Genomic DNA, 21,384 nt, shown 5'->3' with positions numbered 1-21,384 from the left:
TACCCCAACACTCTCCCAAGATTTAATCTTACTATTACTTCAAAATTAAATACAGTCTCTTGTTACACCTCTCACTACAGAATTTACAAACCAACTGCCTACAATGTATTTTATTTGAACTACAATGTATTTTTACTTGATCTAACATGTAATAATTAGAAAATTTCACATAAAAATCCAAACTTCCAAATTCTCTTAAACCATCAGAAGATCTAGCAACCATCAATGGGCACTTAAGTATGGCTGCCTTTTGTTCAAAGGGCAGCTTATCACGTCTTTTACTAAAATACGTTTCTTCCCAAAGGACTCACTGTTTACTACTATGACTGCAAAAAGTTAATTCAATGGGAAAATAACATTGTGTTCAATTCTAGCTGGACACTGTTGCCTACAAAAATGTCTGGGCTACACCTTGCTTTCTATGTTTAAAAGGGAGAATACAAAATGTTAAAGACATTAATACCTAACAGACTTTGTTCCTGACCTACTCATACAGATCAGAGAGAATTTAAAAGGGAATAAGTGTATCATAATGTGACTGAAATATTTAATACCAAGTCGGTGTAGCGCCCAAAATCAGCTATTGGTCTACCTAAAATCTTACATGCAACCAGTAACATCTGTCCTAAATTGAGAAACACTGGCCTCAAGTCTAAACTCCTTCACTGAAGAAACAGCCTATGGGATGGGAGAAAATATTTGCAAACCATACATCTGAAAAGGCTAGAATATATATAAGGAACTCCAAAACATATAAAGAACTCAACTCAATAGTAAGAAAACAACTCAAAAAATGAGCAAAAGATCTAAGTAGACATTTCTCAAAAGAAGACATACAAATGACCCACAGATATATAAAAAAATTCTTAAAATCACTAATTATCAAGGAAATGTAAGTTAAAGCCACAATGATATATTACCTGACACCTATGAGAATGACTTTGATAAAAAAGATGAAAGATAACAAGTGTTGGTGAGGATGCAAGAGAATGCTTGCATACTGTCTTGGGAATGTAAATTAGTACAGCCATTATGGAAAATAGTACAGAGATTCCTCAAAAAATTAAGAGTAGAACTACCATGTGATCCAGCAGTCACACATCTGGGTGAAGAAGCTGAAGTCAGTCTGTTGAAGAGATATTTGCACTCCCATGTTCACTGCAGCACTATTCACAATAGCCAATACATGGCATCAACCTAAGTGTCCGTCAAAAGATGAATGGATAAGGAATATATACACAATGGCATACCATTCAGCCTTTAAAAAGAAGAAAATCCTGTCACTTGCAACAACATGGATGAACCTGGAGAACATCATGAAAAGCAAACTAAGCCAAGCTCAGGAAGACAAATAACCACAAGATCTCAAATATATGTGGAATCTTAAAAAGTTGGCCAGGCATGGTAGCTCATGCCTATAATCCCAGCACTTTGGGAGGTCGAGGCGGGAGGATCATGAGGTAGGAGTTCGAGACCAGCCTGACCAACATGATGAAACCCTATCTCTACTAAAAATACAAAAATTAGCTGGGCATGGTGGTACGTGCCTGTAATCCCAGCTACTAAGGAGGCTGAGACAGGAGAATTGCTTGAACCCAGGAGGCAGAGGTTACAGTGAGGCAGGATCGCGCCACTGCACTCCAGCCTGGGTGACGGAGCGAGACTCCATCTCAAAAAAAAAAAAAAGTTTAACTCAGAGAAAAAAAATTGGTGGTTGGCAGAAGCAGCAGGAGGGGAAAAGAGGTTGGCCAAATAATACAAAATGTCAGAAAGGAGGAAAATGTTCAAGAGCTCTATTGCAAAAAAAAAATTTTTTTAATTAAAAAATAAATTCCTCTATTGAACTGCTGAGAACCAAGGATTTGTCTCGTTGACTTTTTCAGATCCCTGGAACAAAGCACAGTATCTGGCCCAGAACATCCACATACTTTTCAATTAAACAGACTCAATGGGTTCTGGGGATGTAAACATCTCCCAAGTGGGAAATTTGAATGCAGTGAGGATGCAGACTTACATGACAGGATGGGAAGCTGTCTCCTGCTGTTCTAGCGAAGAATCCTAAATGAGGAAGAGACCAAGTCATGAGAGGCCACCTGAAACACAGTCCCTCAAAGATGCATCTACACAGATGGAGATGCTGCTTTTTATAACATGCTACACCCAGTCTGAATGCCCAGCTAGCTTAGTGCATGCTTCAGACAAGTCAGATTGGAAAACAGATTCAGGGCTCAAGATTAGATCTCCAAGGCTGGATGAAGAAGGCGTCTGTGAGAACAACACAGGAGAAGCTCAGGGGGAACCCAGGGGCAATGGAGGGAGATGCCTTTCACAGGCAGGACACCGATGACCAGTGTCGACCTGATGATATTAACAATGGTAGTAATAATAAATAACAGTGAAGTTAATATTTATGAAGTCCTTACTCTCTGATAAGGGGCATTCATGCATACTCTCATTTAATATGCACTACAGTCCTAGAGGTAAGAAGCATAATTATCCCCATTCTATGTAGAGAAAACTATGGCAACCAGATGCCTCCCATCCTGGTACTGACACCCTTGTATAACCCCTTCCCTGTTAATGTGGGTGGGGCCTATAACTTTCTCATAACCAAGAGAATATGGCATATGGCAGAGGTGATGGGATGTAGTGATTACGTTAGATAGGATGTTAAGTTGTCTTGCTAGGAGGCTGTCTGTCTTGCTGGCTTTGAAGATGTGAGCTGCCATGTCATGAGCGGCCAGATGGAGAGGCCCATGCGGCAAGAGGCTGAGGGCAGCAAGAAACCGGGGCCCTGAGTCCAGCAGCCTGCAAGGAACTGAATGCTGCCAACAACCAGATGAGCCTGGAAGCAGATCAATCACCCGTCAAGCCTCTAGATGAGAACCGAGCCCTGGCTGACACTATGGCTGCAGCCTTGCACTGAACCCAGCTGAGTCACGCCTGGATTCCCGACCCGCAGAAACCGTGCAGTGATAACTGTGTGCTGTCTCAAGCCACAAAGTTTGCAGTAATATTGTTGCACAGCAATAGATAACTAATATAAAAACTGTCTTACATCATGTACGTTACTGAGGGAAATGCAGAACCTGGATTTGAGCTCTGATTTCAGAATTATTGTCTCAGTCTCCCCAGGAAGACCTGTCCTGGGAGACAGTTATGCCAGGCTGTGATGCTGTGATGATTGTTCTCTTCCTACCCAGAAGCTTTCCATAGGCATGTCAAGCATGTGACCCCAGCTACATATACCAAATGGATTTCTGACAAATGCCAAGACATCGTGAGCTTTCTAGTTTTACTGAGAGCTCCATAAAGGAAGGACCATCTCTGTCTTTTTTTTTTTTTTTTTTTTTTTTAAGAGTCTCACTCTGTCACCCAGGCTGCAGTGCAATGGTGCGATCTCGGCTCACTGCAGTCTCCGCCTCCTGGGCTCAAGGGATTCTCCAGCCTCAGCCTCCTGAGTAGCTGGGATCAAAGGCGTGCACCACCACACCCAGCTAATTTCGTATTTTTGGTAGAGACGGGGTTTTCTCATGTTGGCCAGGCAGATCTTGAACTGCTGGCCTCAAGTGATCTGCCTACCTCGGCCTCCCAAAGTGCTGGGATTACAGGCGTGAGCCACTGCACCTGGCCTGTCTTTTTTATGCCATGTCCAAGTGCAACACCCCAGTGGTCAGCACACAAAGGGGTCCAAATGTGAAAGGAAAGGGCAAACACAGGGGAAACATAGCGGTGTTCAGAAATAGTTCCCAGGTCACTGCCTGTTTCAACATGTACAGTCCTCGGCCCCGCCAACAAGATTCTGACTTGGCAGGTCAGAGTTGGAGATGGGGAGCTACCTGGTTATGAGGGATCCCAGTGCATTTTGAGGCAGCCGGTTGTTAGACTGCATTGTAAAAATTATCCCCCAAAGATGTGAATGGAAACAGAAAGGCATAAGCAGGCTAGAAAAGGACACAAGTAAAACACGAACAAGTTCATTCCAGAAGGAGATTCTCAACCACAGCTGCACGTCAGAATCAGCTGGGGAGATTTTAAAACCCCAGTGCCCAGGCTCTGCAACCCAGATCAATTATTACAGAATCTCTTGGGGATGAAACATGGGCATCAGTATTTTTTGTTTTTGTGTGTGTGTTTCTTGTTTTTTGTTTTTTGAGACAGAATCTTGTTCTGTCACCCAGGCTGGAGTGCAGTGGTGCGATCTCAGCTCACTGCAACCTCTGCCTCCCAGGTTCAACCCATTTTCCTACCTCAGCCTCCCGAGTAGCTGGGATTACAGGCATGCACCATCACGCCTAGCTAATTTTTGTATTTTTAATAGAGATAGGGTTTCACCATGTTGGCCAGGCAGGTCTCGAACTCCTGGCCTCAGGTGTTCTACCCGCCTTGGCCTCCCAAAGTGCTGGTATTACAGGCATGAGCCATTGCTCCTGGCAGTATTTTTACTGAGGCAAAATTCACATAACATACAAGTCCCTGTGTGAAAGCATACACTTCAGTATCATTAAATACATTCACAATGTTAAGCAATCATCATCCCTGTCTAGTTCCAAAACATTTTCATTAACACCCCCCGCCCCCTCAAAAAATAACCCTGTATCCATCAAGCACTCTCCATCCCCTCCCCTTTCCCCCAGCTCCTGACAACCACTTACCTGCTTTCTGCCTCTATAGATTTGCCTATTCTGGACCTTTCATATAAATGGAATCATGTAACATATATAATAACCAAAACGTAGCAATCACCAAAATGGCCATTTGGTTGATGAAGAATAAACAAAATGTGCTATATCCATACAATGGAAGTATTGGTGCCTACTACATGTGGATGGACCTTGGAAACATCATGCTAAGTGAGAGAGAGCCTTGGTATTGTCTCATCTCCCCAGGAGATTCCAAGGTGCAGCCAAGGTTGAGACACACTGACAAGCAATGGATATGGTTGGGTACAGATGAAATAAGGCAGCCAGGGCAGGAGGGATGTCTCATTGAAAATGACTATTTATGGATGCCTAGCAGGGGTGGGGATGAGGTGTGATAACAGCAATCCCAATCTCAACACAGCATGACCGATTTTATCTTCAGCCAGATAATATGCTTCATGGGGTGTGGACACAGGACACCTCCGCCTCCCAGGTTCAAGTGATAACTCCTGCCTCAGCCTCCCAACTAGCTTTGATTACAGGTGTGCACCACCACGCCTGGCTAATTTTTGCGTTTTTAGTAGAAATAGGGTCTCGTCATGTTGCCCAGTATGGTCTTGAACTCCTGGCCTCAAATGATCCACCCACCTCAGCCTCCCAAAGTACTGGGATTACAGGCATGAGCCACAGTGCCCAGCCTCCAAATTCTATTTGAAGTTTGACTTTCCACCTCCAGAAAATCCAAACCTTTGCCCAAGTCACAGTGGGACACCCCGGAGTTAATTTGAGAGAAATGTGTTTTTAAAAAAAACTCCAGGCTGGGCACAGTGGCTCACACCTGTAATGCTAGCACTTTGGGAGGCCAAGGTGGATGGATCACGAGGTCAGGAGATCAAGACCATCCTGGCTAACACGGTGAAACCCCATCTCTACTAAAAATACAAAAAATTAGCCGGGCGTGGTGGCACATGCCTGTAAGCCCAGCTACTCAGGAGACTGAGGCAGGAGAATCGCTTGAACCAGGGAGGCAGAGGTTGCAGTGAGCCGAGATCGTGCCACTGAACTCCAGCCTGGTGACAGAGAGAGATTAAATAAATAAATAAATAAATAAATCCCTCTGATATGAACACCAAACTAGAATCACTCCATTGACTTCCCTCCACCAATCAGGGGGAGTGATGGTGATGGTGCATGAGTATCTATTTGCATTGGGTCTTAATGGAAAATAAGGTTATGTCACTCAACGGAAAAACAAATCACAGCCCAGACTGGAGATGTGGATTAATAACATGGCTGAGTGTTGGTACAGGCTTTCCACAGCAATATTAAAACTGAAAAAAATCAGCAATGAAGCTCCCAGACACACTTCTGCCAAAGGATTTGGGGGAAAACAACAGAGGCACTCCTCAACTTTTCCTTCGCTGCACAAAATGGGTTTGGCTGGAAATGCCAAATGTGCTTGTTGCTGGGATCTTTCAAATGAAAGCAAGCTGGGAGTCAACCTCCTGCAGCCGCAGGCCAGAAATGGGTTGAGACCAAACTATTATAGTAACACTGGTGCACATCTAAACAGATTTAGCTCCCTCCCAGCAACGCAGATTAATTTAATATGCTTTCTTAATAGCATTCCGCATTTCTCATTAAAGCAAATGAACGTCCATCCCTCTGTGATAAATTAGGTCAAAAAACATTCATATGTTTAGGGCATAGGGAAGGAGGAGTTGTTGGCTGTTGAAAAAAAAAAAAAAAGTAACTGCAAATGGCCTTTCAAAGTCTAGACATCTTCATCATTAACACAAACATTCCTCTTCACAAAGGGACCCCAAGGGACCTTAGGCTGGAGGGCCCACTTGAGTATGCTTTTCTTCTCATTCTTTCTTACCATCCCTCCAGCCCACCCAACCCACATTCAGTGACCAAGTCACGTGGGTTTTACCTCCTAAATCTTTCTCAGATCCGTTCACTGCTCAGCCACTCTCCTGACACCACCATAAACCAAGCCACCATCACCTCCAGCTGTTTGACTGCAAATGCCTCCTGACTGGCCTGTGTTTTCCCCTGGCCCTGTGACAATCTGCACTCCTCACAGGGACCAAAGCAATCACTTCAGAAGGTGCATCCAAACAGATCACTCACTTTCAACGACTCCCACTGCTCTGTGGGTTAACAATGATAAAACCTCGGCCAGGCGCAGTGGCACATGCCTGTAATCCCAGCACTTTGGGAGGCCGAGACGGTTGGATCACGACATTAGGAGATCCAGACCATTCTCGCTAACACGGTGAAACCCCGTCTCCACTAAAAATACAAAAAAATTAGCAGGGCGTGGTGGCGGGCGCCTGTAGTCCCAGCTACTCGGGAGGCTGAGGCAGGAGAATGGTGTGAACCCGGAAGGCGGAGCTTGCAGTGAGCAGAGATCGCGTCATTGCACTCCAGCCTGGGTGACAGAGTGAGATTCCATCTCAAAAAAAAAAAAAAATTATAAAAGGTCACCTTTACTGAGCACACACTATCTCAGTCCATCCCTACATCAGCCCTTAATTTCACCAGTGGGGAAGCTGGGACACAGAGTAGTTACATGGGATGCCCAAGGTGGGACCACTCGTGTGAAGTTTCCACACCCTAATGTGAGACCCTCCATGACCTAGCCCCTCTCTTTCTCCAGCCTCATTTTCTGATTCTCTCGCTTGCCCTGCAGGCTTCAGACACACAAACTTCTTGAAAGTCCCTTAAATCTGGCTGAGCGCATAGGCTCACGCCTGTAATCCCAGTACTTTGGGAAGCTAAGGCGGGTGCACCACCTGAGATCCAGGACTTTGAGACCAACCTGGTCAACATGGTGAAACCCCATCTCTACTAAATATCCAAAAATTAGCCAGGTGTGGTGCTGGTGCCTGTAATCCCAGCTACTCAGGAGACTGAGGCAGGAAAATTACTTGAACTCGGGAGGCAGAGGTTGCAGTGAGCCAAGATCACACCACTCTACTCCAGCCTAGGCGTCAAGAGCTAAACTCCATCTCAAAAAAAAAAAAAGTCCCTTAAGTCTGCTCTATGCCTATCAACCTCAGGGACTTCACTATGCTGTTCCTCGCCCTGAAATGCCGTTCCTCATTTATCCACCTAGTGAACTCATCCCACCCCATAGGCCTCTCCTTAAGTGTCATCTCTTCAAGGAAGATTTTACTTTTTTAATATAACTAATACAATATAATTCAGGTACCGTATGATTTGCCCATTTAAAGTGAACAAATCAATGGTTTCAGTGCATTCACAGAGCTTGGCAACCACCATCAGGATCAATTTTAAAACATTTTCATCACCCCAAAAAGAAACTCCGTATCCATTAGCAGGTACCTCCCATTTCCTCCTCCCACTAAGCCCTGACAATCTACTTTTTTTGAGATAGACTCTCTGTCACAGGCTGCAGTGCAGTGGCACAATCTCGGCTCACTGCAACCTCTGCCTCCCGGGTTCAAGCAATTCTCCTGCCTCAGCCTCCCAAGTAGCTGGGATTAGAGGCGTGTGCCACCACGCCAAGCTAATTTTTGTATTTTTAGTAGAGAAATGGTTTCTGTCTTCATAGATTTGCATGTTCTGGACATTTCATATAAATGAAATCTTATAATATGTGACCTTTTGTGACTGGTTTCTTCCACTTAGCATAATATTCTCATGGTTCATCCGTGTTGTAGCACGTGTTAGTACTTCATTCCTTTTGATGACTGAATAATATTCCATTGCATGGTCAAACCAAGTTCTATTTCTCCACTCATCAGTAGACAAGCATTTGTGTTGTTTTCACTTTGGCACTATTATGAATAACGCTGCTATGAGTATTTGTGTGCAGGTTTCTGCATGGACATGTATTTTCATTTCTTTCATAAACTGGAGTAGAAGTGCTGGGTCATAGAACTCTGTGTTTAAGCTTTTGAAGAAGTGCCAGACTGTGTAAGAAAGAAAGCCTTTCCTCAGCCTGAGAGACTGAGCTCCCTCTCTCCATTTATACGTTCTCTTTATGCCCTTTCCTTCTCTTTCAGAGCAATTCACGTTGACCTGGGTCACCCTCAACTTAAGGCTCATAACTCCCCTAGACCCTCAGGGTCCACACTAAATGTGATGAAATATGATGCAAGCCACATGTTTACTTTTGCATTTTGTAGTAACCACGTTTTAAAAAGTAAAACAAAAGAAGTGAAGGTAATTGGAATAATACCACAGATTTAAACAAATCTATCCAAAATACCAGGTCTACATGTATAAAATATTTTAACATTAACAAAATACTTTGCTTTCTTTTTATATTAAGGCTTCACAATCTAATGTGTATTTGATACTTCTCGCACATCTCGGTATGATGGCAGCACCCCATATGGGGGGCCCTCCCATGATGCCATTGATGGGCCCTCCTCCTCCTCCTGCGGTGATGCCAGTGGAACCTGCTCCCGGAATGAGGCTGCCCATGGGAGGCCACATGCCCATGATGCCTGGGTGCCCAAAGATGAGACCTCCTGCCCGTCTCATGATGGTACCCAGTCAGCCCAGAATGACTCGACCAGAAAGATAAGGATAGAGGGGAGGCCTCATTACATCAGTGTTGTTTTTTTATTGTTATTGTTGTATGTTTTTTTTCTTTTTTTGAGACAGAGTCTTCCTCTGTCACCCAGGCTGGAGGGCAGTGGCACGATCTCAGCTCACTGAAATCTCCGCCTCCCAGGTTCAAGCGATTCCCCTGCCTCAGCCTCCCGAGTAGCTGGGACTAAAGGCATGCGCCACCATGCCCAGCTAATTTTTTTTATTTTAGTATAGACAGGGTTTCACCATGTTGGCCTCAATGGTCTCAATCTCCTGACCTCGTGACCCACTTGCCCTGGCCTCCCAAAGTACTGGGATTACAGGTGTGAGCCACTGCGCCCAGCCTATATGAGTTTTATGGTTACCTGCTCCCTTCACCAGGAGATCATGCCGCTGTGATGCTGGGTTTTCTTAACAGCATAAGGAAGACTTGCCCCCTTGCCCTATCAAAGAGAATAGTTTTGGAGGGGAGAAGTGGGACCAAAAAAGATGCAGTTTTCATTTGTATTGGGAAATGTGAAAATAAAATTGTCAACTCTTTTAGTTAAAAAAAAAAAAAAGGGCCGGGCGAGGTGGCTCACGCCTGTAATCCCAGCACTTTGGGAGGCCGAGGCGGGTGGATCACGAGGTCAGGAGATCGAGACCATCCTGGCTAACACGGTGAAACCCCGTCTCTACTAAAAATACAAAAAATTAGCCGGGCGTGGTAGCGGGCGCCTGTAGTCCCAGCTACTCGGGAGGCTGAGGCAGGAGAATGGCGTGAACCCGGGAGGCGGAGCTTGCAGTGAGCCGAGATCGCGCCACTGCACTCCAGCCTGGGCGACAGAGCGAGACTCCGTCTCAAACAAAAAAAAAAAAAGAAAAGAAAAGGAAACAAGATGTGGGGCTGCCATATGCAATACCAGGGATTACAAGGATCTTCTACTCTAGAGGCAAATATTATCTTTGCTGAAGCCAGACCAACCTGACACAAAGACCTTTTGTTTTTTTAATGTGACTGTGTTTTATTTTACAATGTGTAATTCACTTTAGAAGGGCAAAGTACCTGTCTGGGGAAGACTATTTACTTTCCTGCATTTATTTAGAATGTTGGCTAATGTTATTATGAAGGGAAACAGCTCTAACAAGTGAGTGCCCCCCACACAGACACAGCTCATAAGCTCACAGGGCAAAGGAATTGAACAGCAGCCTCCTAATAGCCGGCCTTCTTTGTGGTATGCAAATAATTATCAGCATGTGAAAGACTATATATATATTCAACAATTCTGACCCCTTGTAAAATTCAAATCTACAACTGATTTGCTTCCTGGGCTCCTGAAAACAACTTTGTCAAAATTGTTCGGAAATAAAATCAGCCAATCATTGTCCCTTGCGGACGCAGGACAAAGCAAGTCAGCCATGACCAATGTGGAGTTGGCCGTACACAATTACATGCAGACCTGCAGGACATCGAGTCCCTGCCATGGTCCCTCCCCAGTCAGGCCCCCATTGCCTGGGCTGCAGCCAGAAGCATTCAGGCACAAGTGCATTCAACAAATACTTATTTAATTGTATTGGTGGTTAGAGGGTTGTGGTTGATTAAGGTACATTAATGGATCCATGTCCTCCCTGTATCCAAGACTCTGCCATTTGTCTCTGCAGTTCCTCCCACTGAAGAATCGGAGTATATTTCTCCAGCCCCTAATATTGGGTTTAGTCCTGTGTCTAGCTTTGGCCACTGGAATATTAATCTGCATGACCAAAAACTTGGAAACTGTGCATTCATTTGTGCTCGCTCACTCCTGCTATCACCATGAGAACAAGCCCAGGCCAGCCTGCTGCTTCCAGCAGAAGATAAGAGACACCAAGAGCAAAGTAGAGCTTCCCAGACATGCTCATGCCAGATTAACCAATCCTCAGCTGATCCACAGATACACGAAAATAAACGATTGTTGTATTAAGCCACTGAGATTTGGAGTGACTTGTTATGCAGCATTTTGTGACAACAACTAACTGATACAAGGGCGACCGTCCTTTATCTCTGTAGATTTTAACCAATTTTTAATAGCTAGATGGGGATCTTTGACTTGCCTTTATTTATAATGAATAAGACTGTAGAACTAGTTTGGCCTGACACTACCAATTACCTACCCAGAAATTCAGAAATACTTTCTTCTCCAACCCGCCCCAACCAACCTTTTTTTTTTTTTTGAAACGGGGTTTCACTCTTTGCCTAGGCTAGAGTACAAGTGGAACAGTCAGAGCTCACTATAACCTCAAAATCCTGGGCTCAAGTGATCTTCCCCTTCAGCCTCCTACATAGCTAGGACTACAGACATGAGCCACCATGCTTAGCTAATTTTTTTATTCTTTGCAGAGACAGGGTCTCACTATATTGCCCAAGTTGGTTTCAAACTCCTGGCCTCAAGCCGTCCTCCTGCCTCATCCTCCCAAAGTGCTAGGATTACAGGCATGAGCCACCACACCCAGCCTCTTCTTTTTAAATAGAAACCCTATTTTATTCTGACAGCGTGTTGCTTTCTTTTTTTTTTTTTTTTAAGAAAAAGTTGGCCCAGCCCCAGGGAATAAATTGTGACTGGTCTAAACAGGGTTGGCAAACTATAGACCAAGGGCCAAATCTGGCCCTCTGACTGTTTGTATAAATTAAGTTTTACTGGAATAAACCCAGGTCCATTCATTTATGCATTGTCTACATGTGCTTTTAGGCTACGATGGCACCACTGCGTCACTGCAACAGAGCTTATCTAGACCAAAAGCCTAAAATATTACCGTTTGCCTCTTTATGGAAAAAGTTTGCCATTCCCTAGTCTAAGGTTTAGATTCTGAGCTTATCATTTTAGCCTAATCCCCCTTACCAGTGACTGGCTCAAAACAAGTCTGTGATTCCATTCTGACTGCTCTACTGAGGGAATTCCCCCTTCTTCTCATGCAGAGCTGTGAGGGTAAGTTGTATTAATAGGACATATGCTCAGGTTTTCTGAAAAATACTTTTATCTAGAAATGCATAGGAATATGCTGGTGCCTGAATGCACCATCTGGGGGCCCGGAGACTGACTCACCTGCCTCCAGAGCTAGTGCTCACACTTACTACTGAGAGGCCTGAGGAAACGCCTGCCTACCCACCACGAGAACCTGCACACATCACCTGGAGAACTAGAGATCAGCCTGCCACACACACCACCCAGGAGCCCAATAGTGCACCTGCCCACCTGGCCCAGTACTGCCACTGCCAGCAACCAAAGAAGCCACCTGGAGGCCCAGGGATTGGCCCACGCAGACAGGCTATCATCAGTGCCCACATACACTGCCCATGGTCCCTAGTACTGACACACCTGGTCCACCACCACTACCAATGATGCTGAAGGACAAGACTTCCTGTCATCCCCATCCTCAGCAAAACCTCACAACAGCCTCCAATAACAACTGCAGTCTGGCCAGGTGTGGTGGCTCACGCCTGTAATCCCAGCACTTTGGGAGGCCGATGTGGGCAGATCATGAGGTGAGGAGTTCGAGACCAGCCCAGCCAACATGGTGAAACCCTGTCTTTACTAAAAATACAAAAATTAGCCAGGCGTGGTGGCAGGTGCCTGTAGTCCCAGCTACTCAGGAGGCTGAGGCAGGAGAATCGCTTGAATCCGGGAGGCAGAGGTTACAGTGAGCTGAGATTATGTCACTGCACTCCAGCCTGGTGACAGAGCGAGACTCCATCTCAACAACAACAACAACAAAAAAAAAACTTCAGTCAAGCCACTGAATAACTCAGACACCATTCGTACCAATTACAGCTGAATAAATCATATGCAGACTATACCACTGTACCTACCCAGAATCAAAGCCAAAGTGTGATACCCAATGAACATTGTAGATACAGCTATAAGAAAAGGTCTTTCCCCTATAAAAGCATATCCATAAAATTGGAAGAAGTGATGGTTATGTCAGAGGCACAGATAGTCACATAAGGATGCAAGAAATATGAAAAATGAAACATAACACCTCCAAAGAAGCACAATAATTCTCCAGCAACAGATTCCAATGAAAAGAAAATCTATGAAATGCCTGAAAAAATTTTCAGAATAATGATATTAAAGAAACTCAGGGAGATATAAGGGAACACAGATAATGAATACAAAAAAATCAGGAAAACAATTCATGATCTGAATGAGAAATTCAACAGAGATAGACAGCATAACAAAGAACCAAACACAAATCCTGGAAGAGAAGAAATCATTGAAAGAAATACAAAAGATAATTGACAGCTTTAACAATAGACTAGATCAAGCAAAACAAAGAATTTCTGAACTTGAAGACTAGTCTCTTAAAATAATCCAGTCAGACAAAAAGAAAGAAAAAAGAATGAAGCAAGGCTACATGACATATGGGACACATATGTGGCCAAATACTGAAATTCTTGGAGTTCCAGATGGAGATGAGATGGGTAAAGGCATAGAAAACCTATTTAATAAAATAATAACTGAAAACTTCCTAAGTCTTGCAAATGATATAGATCCAAATACAGGAAGCTCAAAGATTCCCAAATAAATACAACCCAAAAAGGTCTTCTCCAAGGCACATTATGATAAAACTGTCAAAAGACAAAGAAAAAATTCTAAAAACAGCAAGAGAAAAGCATGAAGTCACTTACAAGAGGATCTCCATCAGGCTAACAGGGGATTTCTCAGCAGACAGGCTATGAGAAAAGGGTATGTATACTACAAGTAAAAAAAAAAAAATCTAAGCCAAAACTACTATACCCAGCAAAGCTGTCCTTCAAAAATGAAGGAGCCTGGCACAGTGGCTCACATATACAATTCCAGAGAATCAAAAGACTGAGGCAGGAAGATCATTTGAGCCCAGGAGTTCAAGGCTGCAGTGAGCTATGATCATGCCACTGTACTCCAGCCTGGGTCACAGAGTGAGACTCCTCTGCCTAAAAAAAAAAAAAAAAAAAAGAAACAAATATTTCCCAGATAAGCAAAAGACTGTTTGTTTGTGTCTTGTTTGTTGTGGTCCTACAAGAAATGCTTAAGGGAGTCCTACATTGGGAAGCAAAAGAACAATATCTACCATCATGAAAATATATGAAAGTATAAAACTCTCTGGTAGAGCAGACACACAAAGGAGAAAGGATTCAAATGTCACCGCTAAAGAAAACCACCAAACTGCAACCATAAATAATGAGGGAAAAAAGGAACACAGGTGTATTAGTCTGTTTTCACACTGCTGATAAAGACATACCTGACTGAGACTGGGCAATTTACAAAAGAAAGAGGTTTAATGGACTTACATTTCCACGTAGCTGGGGAAGCCTCAAAATCATGGTGGAAGGCAAGAAGAAGCAATTCATGGCTCACATGGATGGCAGCAGGCAAAGAGAGAGCTTCTGCAGGGAAACTACCCTTTTTAAAACCATCAGATCTTGCGAGACTTATTCACTATCATGAGAACAGCATGGGAAAGACATGCCCCCATGACTCAATTACTTCCCACTAGGTCCCTCCCACAACATGTGGGAATTCAAGATGAGATTTGGGTGGGGACACAACCAAACCATATCATTCTGCCCCTGGCCCCTCCCAAATCTCATGTCCTCACATTTTAAAACCAATCATGCCTTCCCAACAGTCCCCCAAAGTCTTAACTAAGTTCAGCATTAACTGAGAAGTCCACAGTCCAAAGTCTCATGTGAGACAAGGCAAATCCCTTCCGCCTATGAGCATGTAAAATCAAAAACAAGTTAGTTACTTCCTAGATACAATGGGGGTATAGGCACTGGGTAAACACAGTCATTCCAAATGGGAGAAAATTGCCAAAACAAAGGGGCTACAGGCCCCGTGCAAGCCCAAAATCCAGTGGGGCAGTAAAATCTCAAAGCTCCAAAATGATCTCCTTTGACTCCATGTCTCACATGCAGGTCATGCTGATGTAAGAGGTGGGCTCCCATGGCCTTGGGAGAATAAAGGCCACAGCTCCACTCCTGTGGCTTTGTAGGGTATAACCCCCCTCCTGGAATAAAACCAGGAGGTGAAAGGAGGGGCTCCTTTCACGGGTTGGCATTGAGTGTCTGCAGCTTTTCCAGGCACACAGTACAAGCTGTCAGTGAATCCACCATTCTGGGGTCTGGAGGATGGTGGCCCTCTTCTCACAGCTCCACTAAGTGGTGCCACAGTAGGGACTCTATGCGGGGGTTCCGATCCCACATTTCCCTTCTGCACTGCCCTAGTAGAGGTTCTCCATGAGTGCCCTGCCCCTGCAGCAAACTCCTGCCTGGACATCTAGGCATTTCCATACATCTTCTGAAATCTAGGCAGCGGTTCCCAAACCTCAATTTTTGACTTCTGTGCACCCACAGGCTCAACACTATGTGAAAGCTGCTAAGGCTTGGGGCTTGCACCCTCTGAAGTCACAGCCTACGTTGTATCTTGGCTCCTTTTAGCTGCAGCTGGAGTGGCTAGGACTCAGGCACCCTAGGCTGCTCACAGTAGGGGTCCCTGGTTCCAGCCCACAAAACCATCTTTTCTTCCTAGGCCTCTGGGCCTTTGATGGGTGGGGCTGCCATGAAGACCTGTGACATGCCCTGGAGACATTTTCCCCATTGTCGGGGATTCACATTTGGCTCCTCCTTACTTAAACAAATTTCTGCAGCCAGATAGAATTTTTCTTGAGAAAATGGGATTTTCTTTTCTATTGCATTGTCAGGCTGCAAATTTTCCAAACTTTTATGCTCTGCTTCCCTTATAAAACTGAGTGCCTTTAACAGCACCCAAGTCATGTCTTCAATGCTTTGCTGCTTAGAAATTTCTTCTACCAGATACCCTAAATCATCTCTCTCTCAAGTTCAAAATTCCACAAATCTCTACAGCAGGGGCAAAATGCCACCAGTCTCTTTGCTAAAACATAATAAGAGTCACCTTTGTGCCAGTTCCTGACAAGTTCCTCATTTCCATCTGACACAACCTCAGCAGACTTTACTGTCCATATAACTATCAGCATTTTGGGCAAGCCTCTAGGAAATTTCTTCCAAATTTTCCCACATTTTCCTGTCTCTTTCTGAGCCCTCCAAACTGTTCCAACCTCTACCTGTTTCCCAGTTCCAAAGTCACTTCCACGTATTCAGGTATCTTTTAGCGACACCCCACTTCTGGTACCAATTTACTGTATTAGTCCATTTTCACACAGCTGATAAAGACACATTCAAGACTGGGAAATTTACACAAGAAAAAGGTTTAATGGACTTACAGTTCTACATTGCTGGGGAGGCTTCAAAATCATTGCAGAAGTCAAGGAGAGGCAAGTCACATCTTACAGGGATGGCAGCAGGCAAAGAGAGAGCTTGAGCAGGGAAACTCCTCCTTTTAAAACCATCAGATCTCATGAGACTGATTCACTATCAATAGAATAGCATGGTAAAGACCTGCCACCACATTTCAACTACTTCCCACTGGGTCCCTCCCACAACACATGGGAATTCAAGATGAGATCTGAGTGGGGACACAGCCAAACCATATCAAAAGGATATACAAAATAACCAGAAAACAATGAACAAAATGACAGGAATAAGTCCTCACCTATCAATAATAACTTCAAATATGGGTTAAATTACCTACCTAAAAGATAGAGACAGGCTTAACAGATAAAAAATGATCCAACAACATCTACAAGAAACTCACTTCACCTGTAAAGTCACACACAGACTGAAAGTGAAGGGATTGAAAAAGATATACCACACAAACAGAAATCAAAAGTAATCAGGAGTAGCTAAACTTACATCAGATAAAACAGACTAAGTCAAAAACTGTAAAAAGGACAAAGAAGGTCATTATGTGGTAATAAAGGGATCAATTCAGCAACAAAATATAACAATTCTAAATATGCATGCAACCAACATAAGAGCATACAGACACACATAGCAAATATTATTAAATCTAGAGGGAGAGATAGAGACCAATATAATGATAGTTGAGCACTTCAATATCCTACTCTCAGCATTGGACAGTTCATCTAGATATAAAATCAACAAAGAAACATTAGATTTAAGCTGCACTTTAGACCAAATGGACCTAACAGATATTTTCAGAATATTTCATCCAGCAGCAGCAGAATACACAATCATCTCATCAACACATGCAACATTCTCCAGGATAGACCATATGTTAGGACAAAAAAAAGGCTCAACAAAATTTTAAAAATTAAAATCATCAAGTATCTTCTCAGACCACAATGGAATAAAACTTGAAACCAATAACAAGAAGAAATTTGGAAACTGTACAAATACATGGACATTAAACATGCTATTGAATGATCATTGCATCAATGAAGAAATTAAGATGGAAATCAAAAAATTTTTTTAAACAGAAAATGGAAACACATCATGCAAAACCTATGGCACACAGCAAAAGCAGTACTAGGAGGGAAGTTTATAGCAATAAATGCCTACACCAAAAAAGTAGAAAGATTTCAAATAAACAACCTAATGATGCACCTCAAGGAACTCAAAAAGCAAGAACAAACCAAACACACAATTACTAGAAAGAAAAAATAAGAAATAACATAGCAGAACCAAATGCAAATAATCAACAAGATAAAAGTTGGTTTTTTGAAAAGTTAAACAAAATTGATAAACCACTAGTGAGGCTAACCAAAAAAAAGAAAGAAAGAAAGGAGACCCAAATAAATACAATCAGAAATGAAAAAAGAGACATTACAACTGTTACCAAAGAAATCAAAAGGATCATTAGAGGCTATTATGAACAACCATATGCTAACAAATTGGAAAACCTAGAGGAAAGGGATAAATTCCCAGACATACACAGCCTACCAAGATTGAACTAGGAAGAAACAGAAAACCTGAACTGACCCAAAATGAATAGCAGGTTTGGATCAGTAACAACAAGTCTCCCAAAAGAGAAAAGCCCTAAACTAAGCTTTTATGCTGATGTCTACCCAATTTATAAAGAAAAACAAACACCAATTCTTCTCAAACTATTCCCAAAAATTGAAGAGGAGGGAATTCTTCCTAACTCATTGTATAAGGCCAGCACTACCCTGATATCCAATCAAGACAAGGACACAACAAAAGGAGAAAACTACAGGCCAATATTCCTAAGGCACACAGATGGAAAAATTCTCAGCATAATACTACTAAGCTGAATCTAATGATGAATGAAAAAGATAATATACCATGATCAAGTGGGATTTATCCCAGGAATGCAAAGATGGCTAAACATACACAAATCAATACATGTGATACATCACATCAACAAGATGAAAGGCAAAAACTATCTGGTCATCTCAGCAGATGTAGAAAAATCACTCAGTAAAACTTACCATTCCTTCGTGATGAAAACTCTCAACAAATTAGGCATACAAGGAACACTTCAACATAAGAAAAGGCATATATGACAAATCTACAGCTAACATCCTACTCACTGGGAAAAATTGAAAAGCCTTTCCTCTAAGAACTGGAATAAGACAAGGATACCCACTTTCACCACTCCTATTCAACACAGTATGGGACATCCAAGCCAGAGTGATCAGACAAGATAAACAAATAAAAGGCATCCAAACTGGACAAAAGGAAGTCAAATTGTCTCACTTTGCAGATGACATAATCTTATACTCGTAAACAGAAAAACCTAAAGACTCCACCAAAAAAACTCTTAAAACGGATAAATTAGGCTGGGCATGGTGGCTCATGCCTGTAATCCCAGCACTTTGGGAGGCCAAGGTGGGTGGATCACCTGAGGTTGGGAGTTTGAGACCAGCCTGGCAAACATGGTGAAACCCTGTCTCTACTAAAAATACAACAATTAGCCAGGCATGGTGGTAGGTGCCTGTAATCCCAGCTACTTGGGAGGCTGAAGCAGGAGAATCGCTTGAACCCGAGAGGTGGAGGTTGCAGTGAGCCAATTTTGCACCACTGCACTCCAGCCTGGGCAACAGAGTGAGACTCTATCTCAAAAAATAAAAAATAAAAAATAATTTTTAAAAAAACAGACGTATAATTCAGTAAAGCTTCAGGACACAAAATCAACATACAAAAATCAGTAATGTTTCTATATACCACTAACAAACTAGCTAAAAAAGAAATCAAGGAAGAAATTCTATTTACAATAGCTACAAAAATAAAATACCTAGGAATAAACTTAACCAAGGATGGGAAAACAAAAACAAAAACAAAAAACCTCTACAATAAAAACCACAAAACACTGATAAAATAAATTGAGAAGGACACAAACAAATGGAAAAGCATCTCATGCCCATGGGTTGGAATAACTAATATTGTTAAAATGACCATACTACCCAAAGGAATCTAGAGATTCAATATAATTCCTATCAATTATATTCTTCACAGAAACAGGAAAAAAAACCCTGAAATTCATATGGAACCACAGAACACACCAAATAGCCAAAGCAATACTGAGCAAAAAGAACAAAGCTAGAAGCCTCACACTACCTGATTTAAAAATATACTTCAAAGCTATAGTAACCAAAAGAGTGTGTATTGGTATTAAAACAGACACAAAAACAAAGGAAACAGACCAAAGAACCCAGAAATGAATGCACGTATTTACAGCTAACTGATTTTCAAGAAAGGTGTCAAGAACATACATTGAATAAAGGACACCCTCTTCATTAAATGGTGCCAGGAAAACTAGATATCCAAATACAGAAGAATAAAACTAGACCATTATCTCTCATCACTTACAAAAATAAACTCAAAATCGATTAAAGACTTAAACGTAACAGCCACAACTATGAAACTACTAGAAGTAAACACAGGAGAAACTCTTGAGAACAAAGATTGTATGGCTAACACTTAAAAAGTACAAGCAACAAAATCAAACAAATGGGATTATATTAAACTAAATACCTTCTGCATATCAAAGAAAACAATCAACAGAGTGAAAAGACAACACCCCTCCCTTACACCATATATAAAAATTAACTCAAGATGGCTGAAAGACTTAAATGTAAAACCTTAACTATAAAAACGCTGGAAGACAACCTAGGCAATACCATCCGGTACATAGTGATGGGCAAAGAGTTCATGGTGAAGATGCCAAATGCAATTGCCACAAAAGCAAAAATTGACAAATGGGATCTAATTAAATGAAAGAGCTTCTGCACAGCAAAAGAAACTATCAAAAAATAACAGACATTACTCAGAAGAAGATACACAAATCACCAAGTTTATGAAAAAATATTCAACATCACTAATCATCACAGAAATGCAAATCAAAACCACAAAGAGATATCATCTCACACTTGTTAGAATGGCTATTATTAAAAAGACAAAGCACAACAAATGCTGGCAACTATCTGAAGAAAAGAAAATTATTGTATATTGTTGGTGGCAATGTAAATTAGTACAGCCCTTATTTTAAAAAGCACAGAGATTTCTCAAAAAACTAAGAACAGATCTACCATACGATCCAGCAATCCCACTCCTGGGTATATATCCAAAAAAAAGGATATCAGTGTATCAACAGGATACCTGTACCCCCATATTTACTGCAGCACTATTTACAATAGCCAAGATATGGAATCAATCTAAGTGTCAATCAATGGATGAATGGATAAAGAAAATGGGAATATACGCACAATAGAATACTATTCAGCCATAAAAAAGAATGAAATCCTGTCATTTTCAGCGAAATGGATGGAACTAAAGGTCATAATGTCAGGTGAACTAGGCCACGCACAGAAAGAAAACTATTGCATGTTCTCACTTATATGAGCAGCTTAGGCTCCTGGAAATCAAAGCGGGGGCCATGTATCAGGTCAATAGGGTCAGGGATAGAGACTGCAGTTATGGACTTGTGTGCCCTGGAGCTATATAAAATTGATGTCATGGAGATAAAGAGTAGAATGATAGTTACCAGAGGCTGGGAAGAGGAGGGGTTTGAAAAGAGGTTGATTAATGGGTATAAAAATATACAATAGAAGGAATAAGATCTAGTGTTTAATATCATAGAAAGTGACTATAACAATTTATTGTATATTGCTTTTTTTTATTTCAATAGTTTTTAGGGAACAGGTGGTATTTTGTTACATGGATAAGTTCTTCAGTGGTGATCTCTGAAATTTTGGCACACCCATCACCAGAGCAGTTTACCCAATGTATATAGTCTTTTATCTCTCACCCCCTCCCACTTCCACCTGAGCCCCC

General features: G+C 42.3%; 1 protein-coding gene across 3 annotated transcripts in view; it reads right to left on the bottom strand.

The window, feature by feature from the left end:
- Positions 1-21,384, bottom strand: part of RBFOX1 (RNA binding fox-1 homolog 1) — a 2,477,231-nt gene that overhangs the window by 2,418,027 nt on the left and 37,820 nt on the right. The window lies entirely within an intron of this gene.

Source organism: Pan troglodytes, chromosome 18, assembly GCF_028858775.2.
Source record: "Pan troglodytes isolate AG18354 chromosome 18, NHGRI_mPanTro3-v2.0_pri, whole genome shotgun sequence".
In the NCBI taxonomy this organism is placed as follows: domain Eukaryota; kingdom Metazoa; phylum Chordata; class Mammalia; order Primates; family Hominidae; genus Pan; species Pan troglodytes.
This window is presented reverse-complemented; position numbering and strand designations above follow the sequence as displayed.